Below are 9953 nucleotides of genomic sequence, written 5' to 3'. Positions count from 1 at the left end.
TTCACGGTGCGATGGATGATGATTCCACTGTGCATTTACAGCTGCAGGCAGACAAAAGCTTTCAGGATGATGTGTGATCTGGACACACACACAGAAACATCCAGAGAGTTGCACTGTAATTTCGCTCTAAAATCAGATATGTGAACGTCTTTTAAACATATCTTTCAACGCAGCTGAGAACTGTGTGTGTGTGTGTAGCTGTATATGTGTGTGTGTCTGAGATAAGTGAACATAAGGACCGAGAAAGGGGAAGTTGTATCTGTTGTATAATTAATATGTTGCATATTTTAGCTCACATGCTGGAGGGGCGGCACACACATGCACACACACACGCACACACACACACACACACACTCGCCATATTCATGAGTCATGAGATCGGCTCGTCAGGGATCTAATGATGAAATGGCACCATATGCTTGGACATTACTAAAATGATACAGTCATAATAATTCACTCTGATTTGTTTTCGCGCAGTAGCCCCACCCACTTTTCTTCATCCTGCCAGTGTGAGGCCAGACAAAGGATTCATTTCTACAAAGGCAGAGTTGTGATTCTCTTCCACCTTCATTCTTCTGTTCTTCCGTTTGACATCATCTTCATCACCACCATTGGCTTTTGGTGTGGCCTCCCTGAGCCTCGGTTGAGCTTCATGACTAAAGAGCAGTCGAGGGAGAGCATGGACGACCCCCCTCCACCCCCGCCATCCCACCACCTAACCCTCTTTCCACGCGCCGCTCACTTCCCCTTGGGCCTTCTGTCTCTTATGATAAGACACAAAGCCAAAAAACATCTAGGTGTGTCTGGTCTTCACACGTTGGTTACATAAGTGCTGATATCTGAAAATCTCCACCTGAGACTGAAATAACCTGCTGCCGCTGCAGTCGGACGATCAAGGGAAGTTAAAAACGGAAAAGTAGGTCGCCAAGATTCTTTAGTCACTTCAAGGGAGTAAAGTGCTAATTTAGATGAAGAGGAGGCTTCAGACGTCGCCAAGAAAGATTCACTCAAACGCTCTTATTTGTCGAACACAGACGTCAGGTTGTGGAGCGGACGCCGTTTCAGACTATAATTAGACGATCATCTGAAAAGAAGCAGCTGGAGGTGAGGAGTTGAAGTTCTGCTGAAGATTCACTCGACAGTCTGGTGAGTGAGAAGACAAAAATCCTTCACTTATGTGGAGGCTCACGCACTCAATACAGGCAATTGAACTACTAACACGTCGCTGTAGCCAGAGATGCGAGCATCTGTCGACTTCCTATCATTCTAGACATCATGAGGGACTACTGAATGTGTCAGGCGTCTGTCCCAGGCAGCGTGTCGCTCTAGATCTAGAAGGTTGGTAGGAGCGACATCTCAGCAGCAAAACACATTTGCCCTACACTTCACTCACATTCTCTTCCTCTCCTCTCCTGGTCTTGGTCTAGTTTAGTTCTTCATCTTTTCCATTCGTAATCGTCATCTGAACGTCATCTTCCCTCCGTCTTCAGTTTTGCTTGTGTTCCTCATCTTCCTCACTAATGCAGGTTGCACAGACCAAGCTCCCATCATGAATTATATTTGCTGTGAGCTCCTAATCTGGCTCCGTCATTACATCTTAATCTTGGCACTTAAAACCTCTCTGTGGTGACGGCTGTGGTTCCGTCCGACTCCTGGACCGGCACCCGTGTCTTCTTCAGGACAGCTTTATTTTTAGAACTATGAAGGTTTAATTAGCTCCTGTTGTTCCAGCCACAGACGCGGGATATACATGCGTAATTCAACGAGTTCATCTTCTCTGCGGAAGTGGTCCTGCTCGGGCCGCCCGAGTCCTCCTGGAACCAAACAGTGCAGAGACTCCAGTTCCAGAGGCGTCACAACTAAGTCCTGATATGAGTTCACTTGGGGTCAGACACCAACTCTGTTTGCCCTCCCTGCTTGTTGTTCTGCTCCCTCCCCTCTGCCTTTCTCCCTCTTCTGTTTTCTTCCCCCCACTCCACTTTCTTTTCTACCGCCATTCTTCTTCTGCTCTGCTCTTTGTCTTCACAGTCCTCAAGATTGTCCTCCATTTATCTCCCCTGCCTCTTTTTTCCTCTGGAATCATCATCCATCATCATTTTGCTCCAATCCTTGTCATTTTTTCTCTCCATCATTGTAGAGCGCCTATTTCTCAACCCTTAGTTCCACTTACCTGTCCTTATAACACCTTCCTTCCTCATTGCTTCCTCTCCATTGTCCATGTACTGCCTTCTTTTTCTCAATGTATTTTTATTTTTTCTCATCCCCACATCATGCTCTTTTCTCCTCTCTCTTAGTATTTCTTCTTCTGCCGCTCTCCTCTTGCCTCCTGTGCTCTACCCTGCGAGACATTCATTTATTATGCAGAGACCAAACACACTCATATGTGCGCGCGCACACTCCTCTCTATCACTCTCTCTAACACACATATTGAGCTGTTTGTTGGGGTCAAACTTGTGTCCAATGAATATTTCAGGACCAGAGGTCAAGTGTATTGTGTTAACATGAATCTACACTCCTGCCGGAGCAGGTAAACACTGACCTTTGACCTCAGCTGGGGCCTCAGCGCTGGCAACAGGCTGTAGAAATCTCACATAGATAATGGATGTGAAGACATTTTTGGGTTCAGTCAAGGCTATGCTGCAGGAACAACTGGGTTCAGAACCCTATCCTCTAGTGACACACGACACACCATCACGATGTGGCTGGGATTTGTCAATGGGCCTGGTTTGTGGGAGTCAGCGATGGACAGAGCTGCAACAAAAGCAGAGTCAGCGGTTACACAGGGCTGCATTGACCCAGGACCAATAAAGAGGGAGTACTGTTGCATGAGCGAGCGTCAGAATACGAGTCAAGGACAAAAACGTTAAAGGTCTTTTCCAAATATAATTCTCATACTCTGTTTCTAAGAAGAGATGAGGTCATGACAGTGATGGTGAGTGAGATGCAGCGATAAGGAGGTTAAAGTGAGAACGGGAAAGAAAGGTTTGGGCTTGTGAGGAGAAAGCGTGGCGTGACCCGGAGGAAGTCCAACAAGGAAGAGAGAGAAATTGTTGGAGAGACTAAATCTATAGCTTAAAAAACATGCTGCTCGTATAACTACACAGATCTGGTTGTTACCTTTATTTCGTGTTTCCAAAGGGTCCAACACGTACCATTTTTGGTATCCCTCAATTGGGGTGCTGAAGGGGCCCAAAAAGGGTACCATTGCCAGTGACGGGAGGCGAAATGGGAGTCAAACTGCAGCCATTGTTGTTTGAGTTCATGACTGAAAATGACTGAAATCATTAAAACCAAGACAAAAATAAGTGTATGATGTACACATCGAAGGACAATACTTGAAGAGTTTGTTTCTTGAGCTCCAGAATCTTTCCCGTTCAGCTCCAGCTGAGCTGTGTGTGTGTTTAAGCATCTATACTCTAGTGAGGACAAAGGAAAACACCTCCTTGTGGGGGCTTTATGCCTTCGTGGGGCCGTTTTGTTGGACCCCACAAGGTAAAACCTCAATTTGAGGTTGATGTCTTCAAAACAAAGCCTTGGAAAAGCGATATGGCAATGAGCGGACCCCACTAAGGTGGTGTGACAAACCGGTGTGTGTAGGTGTGTATGTACTTGTATGACTTCAACTTGTGGGGACATATTTGCCGGCACCCACAATTTGAGGATTAGATCTTGAAAATAATTGGGTTTCAGTTTGTTTAATAGAGTTTGTTTAAGGTTAACTATTTGTTTTGGATGGTTCAGTTCAGGGTGAGAATATGGGGAACGCATTATTGCAATGAGAAAGCTCACACCTTACACTTACACTCTTTTTAGCTCAATCACTGAAATTTTTAAACAAACTGAGTCATTTTGGAAAGACTAGCTGGTGTACTGTAACATTGAAACCAGGTGGCATCACATGGGGGTGAAATGCTGTCACTGTTTCTGAGTGGAGATGCTCTCATCCTGCCTCAGTTCATACATCCATATGTGTAAAGTTCACAGTTTACTCATTTAAAAGGAGTTTATTGTTATGTGTGATGTAAAATCATGTCTTGACTTCGTTTCTACTTAGTTTATGTCTCTGTCAAGTCCAACAATATCGACTTGCAGTGTGAATGTGAAGCCAACGTTCAGAGGTTGAAGTCGTAAGTCTGCAGTTTAAGCCATGAGTTTGAAGTTTATCTGCCAGTTGTACTTTTGAGTCTCAGCTCGAGTGCTCAGGCACCCGGGCAGACTTTTAGAACGGGAGCAGGTCCTCTGCTGACCCCTCTGCTGCAGTTTAAGTGTTGACGTACTCGGAACAGTCAGCTCTGTGAACGGCTTCATTGCCGAGTATTCGTCCAGCGGTGCAGAAAACACCCTACGTTCTACCGACCCCCCCCTCAGAGGAATTGAACTCGCTTCATTTAGTTTCTCACTTTAACGCTCCGATGCTTTGATCCAACGCTGAGATTCTTCTCCCACTTGGGCAAAGTTTGCTAAGACAGTGCTGTGGGGAGCAGTGCGGCTGGGACGCAGTGCAAACCCGGGAGTCCGGATTCATCGTGGAGGATCATCTTTATTTAGAGTTTAGAATCTGCGATCCACATGTTGCTGGTTCATGGTGTTTTGTTTTTTTTTGCTCGGCAGCCGGAGAACGTCTAGTCTAGTCATTTGAGTGCAACATTGGTGATTCTTGGGAACTAATATTGCATTATTATTATTATTATTATTGTTGTTGTTGTTGTTGTTGTTGTTATTGTTATTATCATTATTGTTGTTGTTATTATTTTATTATTGTTATTATTATTATTATTATTATTATTGTGCCATCACTCACATAGGTATAAATATGACGTATGAAGTATTTTTGCAGTTTTTACTGTCTCGGAGATATTTGGAGCTGCACATTTGCATTCAGACGCTGGGAAACAAAGAATTCCAAAATGGCCCCAGAAAAAGGAACTGGAAAGAAAAGGATTGTCAGATGAATTCTGTAACCTGATCAGGGGGCAGATTATAGCTTGGGCCAAATCAAAGCAAGTGCTTGGCATTTTGCTTGTAAATGTACAGACAGCAAACCCATCTCGTACATCTCATTTGTCTCCTTTACGAAGAGAATGCAGTGCGACCTTCTGTGTCAGCAGCAAGGGTCGCGCATCTGCCTGACACAAATGAGGAGAAATGACGCTGATCCTGTCACCTGTAATTACACCTGTGTCCAGAGCGCATGATAATAAGTGAAGCAGTTACCTCACAAGGTCACTTCTCACAAACGTGCACAGTTCTGTAAACACAATCGCCAAATCCCAGTTTTCCCAGAAGTATAATGCCTTTCATTTAATCCCATGTATTGGTTACACTTTGTTTGTGTTGCGTTTGTGTAACGTCTCAGCAGCATAACCTTGGTGCTCTATTTGAAATCCTCATCGACAAGTCTTCATCACACAAATGTCTGTTTGTTGAACCCCATCTGTTTCGTCGCCTGTAATGTCATCTCCTTCATGCAATCTCTGTGGTCTAAAACCAAAACATTGAAGGCCGGATGATGGGATTAAGACAGAAAAAGAGAAGGTGAGCGGAAGGGAATAAGGACCCTAAACAAGATGGTTTCCAGAGAGGACAGAGATCAGTGAGCTGCTGGGGTTTGTGGGTAATTGCATCAGTGTTTCCTAACAAGCCATTTATCTACTTAGAATAATACGATCAGGGAAGGATGATGTCATCACCTCTGGACAGGAAGATTAATGAGGAGCTTGTTAACCAGCGCGCCCTGTTAGGTGAAATCTATTCTCTGGTCGCACACAGCTGGCCATAACTGTGGCAACGCCAGATGCAGTTGCAGTGAGAGTAGTAGTACTGGTAGTTGGAAGTTGTGGCACCACAGCATCAGAAATAACTGTAGCAATATTAGCAGTAGAACTGGGATTCAATACAAGCGGCAGTCGTAGTAGGAGGAGGAGGAGGAGTGGTGGTGGTGGCGCTGGGCATGTGGATGTTTGAATCTTTGGTATCTATTCGGGTCCAGAGTAGCATTAGTGCTATGTCAGTCAGAGTCTGGTTTCTTGATCGTTGATAATCTCTGAGATTAGTCTTCTGCTCAGCAAGTCTGCGTGACGGATGAGCAACCACACTGAAGTGCTGAGTCTTGGCACCCCCGTGGAATTTTAGGATAATCCTCCAACAAAGAGACACAGATTAAGAACTTCAGTTGGAGTGGCAGCAGTCGCTCACTTGCACCAGAGGGAGGGGTCCACCTGCTCCTGTGTATGCAGCAGCTGAGGACCACCGAGCCAGACCTCCTTCAGGAGAAATTTCCAGGAGTCAGACTGGACGAGATTCTGAAAGATCCGAGCGTTCAAGGCCAGGAAATAAGTGTGCAGAGATATGACTGAATATGGAGATGAGCAGTGTCTCCACTGGATTGTGGAAGCAGGGTCTCTGCCCCCGCCCTCCTCCCCCTTCTGGAGTTGAAGTGTTATCTGTCCTGGCGGCGCTCCAGTGGAGCAGCATCGATGTGGGCCAGCGTCGCTCGGAGCGACTCGCCGTTTCGGGCGTGTGTTTGACATTGGAAATCAGAGTGAAGTTTCATGGGCTTGGATGGTCGAGACGCAAGTGAGGAAGCACACTTTCACATTCCATAAACATTTCACGTTTCTTTAAATACCACTATAATGAGGAGCAACACAGCTCATTTTTTTTCCACGCACACAACCGACAAAAGATCAAAAGTAAAAGGATTATCGATCCAGATTAGTAAAACCCACCGCATCCCATACGAGACGTGATCTTGGACATGATGCAGCTAGTGTACGAGTGTGAAACTGTGACCGGTCATTGGCCGGGTGAGCCATATTGGCCACTGATTCCTTGTGCTGCAGATGGTGTTGGTGGTCACTGTGGCCAGGGGACTTAACATTCACGCACAGTTGCGTCCGAGGATATCAAAAACGGAACTGAACTAATGACTTCATTTAATCGCTCAGTGGAACACTGGGCCGGACATCTCCAACAGGAGCGTCCCAGTAGATCAACAAGAGAGGGGCAGTTGAACCGAAGCGGCCTTTCTTGTGGTCACTGAACAGCTTCCTTCTGCCAGAGTGGTCTCTCCTGCCTGCTTGGTTGTGAGCCAGTTGCTTTGCAACACACTGAACCAGCACGTCATCATCTGGGTGCCAGCAGTGCTGAAAACGTCCCGTGGTAACTTGAATAGAGGATTTAGAGAGGGATAATTCAGGGTATTTTACGATTTTTACGGCGCCTCAAACTTTCTCCAGCACAATATCAATATGACCCCTCTTACCCAGAATCCAGTGCAAGATCTGATCCAGGCTCTCATCTCACACATGACCTGGACAGTTGGTGCCATCAGACTTGTGGTGCTCATTCAGGAGCTTGTCTGGCATCCAACCAACCAGTTCTCCAACACTCTGCTCCTGCCTGGCTCTCAGGAGCGTCAGCTTCAAACCAGCTGCACTTACGGCACCATACTGTCCTATGTCTTTCTTATTCACTGAGAGGATTGTTCCACTCAACACTCTTCAATACATGAGATGAAGTTTTCATCCAAAGGGACTTTCCTTGGATCTACCTTGACTAAAGACCAAGGCTGGTCTCCTCTCTGGGACCGTGTTCCGTCGTCACTGTTGCAATGCTGTGACTTTGAGGGAATGGCCGGCTTGGATCACTTCGTTCAGCGGATGACAATGGCTGAGGAATTCTGTTGAGTAATTCTTGGCAGCTCAGAAGGCTTAATGATAACCCTGCAGGTGCTTAAAGCTACTGAATATCTATCTGGACAATTATTTGAAGTGCATTAAGAATTTATGAGCGAAGTGAAAAGTGCCCGGAGGGACTGAGCTGCCCATTGTCGACTTTCTCAGAGAGAGCTGTGTGTGTTTAAGCATATCTGTCCTGGTGAGGACCAATTTTGAGGAAAACACCCCCTTGTGGGGCCCTTTGGTGGTCCCCACAAGGTTAAGCCTCAGTTTTTATGATGAAGATTTTTAAGTCGAGTCATTAAAATGAGTCGGGTTCAGAGTCCTGGTGAAGTTTATTCATGTGTTTTGGATGGTTAGATTGAGGATAAGAGGCTGGGGAAAGCATTATCGCAATGAGCGGTTCCCACAAAGATGGTGTGACAAATCTGTGTGTGTTTAAGCATATATATCCCAGTGAGGTTCAATTATGGGGAAAACACCCCCTTGTGGGGCCCTTAGGCGAGCGCGGGGTCGGACTCCTCGCAGATCATTCTTGTACTGTGGGTTAATGTGTCTGTGTGTGTGGGCTTGTTTATACAGCCTCATGGGGACCAATTCTTCTAAGGGGGACCCTAAGTCTTCGTGAGGCCTTTTTCAATTTGAGGATGAAGACTTCAAAATAAGGAGGTGATTATAATTGGGTTTCTGTTTGGTTCAGTGCCCTGGTTAAGGTGAGCCAAGTGTTTTGGAGGGTTAAGTTTAGGGTGAGAGGCTTGGAAAGCATTACAGCAATGAGAAACCTCACAATGTCCCCACAGGTATAGCAATACATTACGTGTGTGTGTATGTGTGTGTGTATATAAGCATATCAATTCAAGTGGGCTTCAATTATGGCGGAAAAACACCCCCTTGTGGGACTCTTAGGCATTTGTGCGGTCCTTTTGCCTGACTCCTCACAGTTAATTCCTGGAAACCCTCCTACTTGTGAGGACAATTTTGCCGGTCCCAACAAATCCAAGCCTCAATTTGAGGATGAAATCGTCACATTAAGTGAGAGTCCTGGTTTAGAATAGTCATTTATTTTGGATGGTTGGGTTCAGGGTGAGAGGCTGGGTAAAGCATTATGGCAGTGAGCGGTCCCCACAAGGACACAAACAGGTGTTTCCAAGAATTGGTCCCCACAAGTACAGTTAAAAGAGGCACACACAGTCAGCCAGGACTTGGATTTTTTGCTCAGTTTTGTGGTATCATGTGTGGGTGTAAAGGTTATGGTGACAGACGTTATATTTCCCAGTTGGACGCGTCAGTTGAAGTGTATGTGAGCGACTGCGCGACCTTTGATGATACACACATGCGCTCACACACACACACACACACACACACACACACACACACACACACACACACACACACAAACTTCTTGTTAATTAGTGGTTGAGTAGGAAGTTGAAAAGATCATGTGACAAAATCTTTGGGAGGAAACTGAGACATAGACATAGTTGTGGCATCGCAGGCAGGAGGCCGGTTCCACGAATCCTTCAATGGTTCAGAAGCAGGTGTTTATCTTGGAGCAGGTTTCCCACTCGATGACGACTAAACAGGTCTGTTTTAATCTCCAACCTGACGCAATCTAGTATCTGAGCCTCCTCCTGGTCTTTCAGGATCAACGGCTTTTCTTATTTTTTGCAACATCTGACTCAACTGTGCTGTAGCGAAGTTTCCAGGATTTAACTGGATTACTTAGATGTAAACTCATGAACTCATTAAAGATCTTCAATTGAGGTGAATTGTAATTCAAGTGGTAATCTTCATGTTTTATCTGAAAAATATTCTCACACGCCTCCCATCGACCAGCAAAACTCTCGCTCTCTCCAAACTTCATCAGTTGCACACTTTTCAGAAGACAAACAAGTTCCTGATGTCTCTCAGTTCAGAGACCAAGACTTAGTTATTCTGCTTGCTCTAATATATGTGGTCACACAGGCAGTCATACCTTCAGAACCCCATCAGGAATTCTTGCGCACGTAGCCACTGGCGCTTCAGTGTCTGTTCTGGACTGCAGCAAGGTGAGCGGTGAAGCAGCAGTCTTTTGACTGCCTGTCCAGGTGAGACGCTGACTCTGCAGCCGAAGACCCCATCTGAGGAGTGAGGGTGAGTTGGGTCAACGAGGAGTCTTGTTTTTGCAACCCGACCTCTGTGATGTCGTCAACATCATCCCACAGAGGTTTCCACGGTGACAGTTGAGCGGTTGTCATCCAGCAGCCTGCAGTCAAACCAGCTCGGGTTCGGATC

The sequence above is a fragment of the Synchiropus splendidus genome, chromosome 1 (assembly GCF_027744825.2).
Source record: "Synchiropus splendidus isolate RoL2022-P1 chromosome 1, RoL_Sspl_1.0, whole genome shotgun sequence".
Lineage (NCBI taxonomy): Eukaryota > Metazoa > Chordata > Actinopteri > Syngnathiformes > Callionymidae > Synchiropus > Synchiropus splendidus.
This window is presented reverse-complemented; position numbering follows the sequence as displayed.